At 45.8% G+C, this 3,236-nt stretch overlaps 1 pseudogene across 1 annotated transcript; it reads right to left on the reverse strand.

Annotated features, from left to right (window-relative positions):
* Positions 1 to 1,867: 1,867 nt before the first annotated feature.
* LOC308417509 (GTP-binding protein Rit1-like) lies at positions 1,868 to 2,516 on the reverse strand (annotated as a pseudogene). The gene has a single exon. The product of its transcript is annotated as a GTP-binding protein Rit1-like (transcript).
* Between the last annotated feature and the right edge of the window lie 720 nt (positions 2,517 to 3,236).

A 3,236-nucleotide genomic window follows, 5' to 3' on the forward strand; every position in this document is an offset into this window, starting at 1 on the left:
ACACTGTGACCAAGTCAACTCTTCCAAAAGAAAGCATTTAATTCAAGGATTACTTGCAGTTTCAGAGCGTTAGTTAGTTTATGGTCAGCATGGGAGAAAACATGTGGCCTAGAGCTTACATCCTGACATCCTGATCCCCAGGCAGGAAGCAGACAGTGGGGAGGGGGGCAGGAAGCAAGGGAGATGGAGGGAGGAGGAGGAGAGGGAGAGAGGGAGAGGGAGAGAGATACTGGATCTGACATAAACTTTTGAAACCTCAAAGCCCACCTCCAGTGGCACATCCTCCAAAAAGGACACACCTCCTAATCCTTCCCTTACAGTTCCACTAACTAGTGACCAAGAATGCAAACTTATAAGTGTATGAGTGCCATTCTCATTCAAACTACAACTATCAATGGCAAAGGTTATGTTGTCAACTTTAACAGCCAAGTTGTGAAACCCTGGGTTTAATCCTTAAACTTGTGAGGGGATAGGAATGTTATAAGCCCTGGGTCAAAGTGTTAGGGTTATTTAATGAGTAGATTGTGCCCCTACTCTATCCTGTATAGCTCCCGAATAAAAGACACAGGAACTTGGTGTCATTTTTACAAGCTATTTGCATTATGCTGGACAGGTTCTGAGCTAGTCTAATCTACATCTCAGCCGTAAGCCTCATGTTACTTTGCTGTTTGAGTTTCGCCTGACTAGCTCTGTTTCTTCTGTGTCCTGGGGCTGCACTTCGCTTGGCCACATGCTCCTGGTCTATCCCATCTGATGACAACCTCTCCTTCTATCTTCTCTCTCCTTCTCTGCATGGTCTCTCCTGAAACACCTAATTTGATTCCTTTCTTTTCTGCCCAGTCATTTATTGACAAATCAGGGATGATTGGGTAGAATTCTTTATAGTACATTGCCCCAGGATCAGTTTGCAGTCTGGACAGAGACACAGAGCTCAGCTTCTGAATACACAGCACACAAGTCTAACCCCAACACCAAAGTTCTGGATTTTCAACAAAACAGGAACTAAAGGCTCCACCTGAAGTGTGAAATTCCCTGAGTGATTCTGCTATGTTTTTTGAGACAAGTCCTCACTGTGCAGCTCAGCATGGCCTCAAACTCCAGATTCCCTTAACTCAGCTTCCCAAAGGATGAACGTTAGCAAAGTTTCCATGAGCTGACCTTTCAGGAAGGTGCTGCTTTGAATTCTTTTGTATTTTTCCTATACAGGGTTTTCCAATCACGTCGAGCACTTTTAGTTCTCTGTTCAATAATTGTTTTTTCTTTCTCAGAGAGAAAGACACTTGTGTCTGTTTTTTACCACTTGAGTGCCTTTGGGTCAGATGTGCAGTTCTTGGGCTCACTGTAGGAACGCCATTCTGACCCTGCATGCTTCTGATCACGTCTACTTGTGTGAGCACACAGTAGGACCTCCCTAAACCTCTGCTCTCCACAGTCCACCACAGGAGTCTGCTCCACAGACACCCACTCATCTTCCACAGCAGTTTCCCTACTCAGTCTCTGCTGTCTTCAGGATACACAGTGTGGCAACACAAGGCAGGGATCCTTCTGTGAGACAGTACCAGGAGGCTCAAGTTGAATCGTGGTGGGGAGAATACAATACAAAGTTCCTTTCGTTACATCAGCAACATAACAGAACCAATGATGATCAAATTCTAATGTGACGATTAAGGAGTAGACAGTGCCCTGATGAGTTCATGAGTCAGTCACCTAGCACAGGGCTTTATACAACTCCCAGTAGGCAAGTCCTCTCGCAGTGACATTGAGAATAGCCACGTAGCAGGAGAACAAACAGCACGCTCGCTATTGCCGATGACTGGACTGCTTGGAGAAGCACTGCAGCTCACAGCAGACACTTCCCTCAGGTTCATCAGCCACGTTTGTCTTTCCTCCTCCTGAATGGTGACTTCAGTGTCTTCCATACGCTGCTGTTGGGTTTAGCCTTTTTCTCCATGGCCAGTACTAACTCCTTTCCTTTCTTACGTATCTCCCGTACAAGAGCATGGAAAACATCATCATTGTAGTAGCGACAGGCAGCAGAAGTCTCAAAAAAGGGACAACTGATTTCTCGAGCCAGAAACAATCCCTCTTCCTTGGAGACCTGCCTTGGCTGCTTTAGGTCAGACTTGTTTCCCACAAGAACCGCCGGTGTATCGTCAGTGCGTCGGACCCGATAAATCAGTTGTTTAAACTCCCGAACTTCATGGAAACTTCGACCATCCGTGACGGAGTAACAGATAATGAATCCTTCTCCCGCCCTCATATACTGATCCCGCATGGCTGCAAACTCTGCCTGTCCTGCTGTGTCCGGGATGTCCAGATTGGCAGGCTCATCATCGATGCAGATCCGGATCTCATAAGCATCTTCAACGGTGGGGTCATGATCTGGGAATCGATGGCTGATGAACTGCATTGCCATGGCAAACTCCCCAACTCACCCAGCATCACTAATTTGCATTCTTGTGACAGTGCTGCAGGGCTGCTAAGCTGCTACCACTTGGGTGAGATCCAGACTTCATTGTCCTCTTGGGCCGTCCTGGTCCCCTGGGAAAGGCCTCCTCAGAAACAAGTCCTGGCGGTAAACCTCGTTCGTTCCGCAGCTGCGCCCCATCTCAACAATTCTTTTCAGTTTTGCTTCGGGCCATGATGTGCTGTGTAGAGCAAAGATTAGAAGATATCCATACCGGTGCCATGGTTTCCCCAGGAGGATGGACCAAAAGAAGTTCTGAAAGGCGCACAGTGTTGAACCTACTTTAGTAAGCTTCCTTCTGGCCCCAAAAATCTGAAATGGACTTTGAAGAAATGAATTCTTAATATAATATTAAGAATTTCTCTTCTCTTATAGTGGTCATTCGAGAGAGGGAATTTAGGAAAGGAAGGTTAGGTGAGTTGCCAGAGGTTAGCACCGTCAGGGACAAGAAGGACTCGTGACTCTGGATGGACACTTATGGTGATAAAATGGACTTTTGAGTCAAGCGCTGAAGAACATGGCATGGTATTGGGGTTTCTGGTTTGTTTGCTTATTTGTTTGTTTTTAAGCATTGTCATTGGCTATTCAGATTGTTCTTAATTCCATAGGACCATAAGAAAGAGATAACTTAAGACCTTGTTTGAATTTTGGAACAGAAAGAGATTCTTCAAGAAGTTTGAGACTCCAACTAAACTTGGTCAAGTAAAGGACAGAGTGGGTCCAAGTATGAAATACAGCCAGGCTGATATCACAGCGCTGAGCAAGATAA

This window comes from Micromys minutus (genome assembly GCF_963924665.1).
Source record: "Micromys minutus genome assembly, chromosome: 2".
Classification (NCBI taxonomy): domain Eukaryota; kingdom Metazoa; phylum Chordata; class Mammalia; order Rodentia; family Muridae; genus Micromys; species Micromys minutus.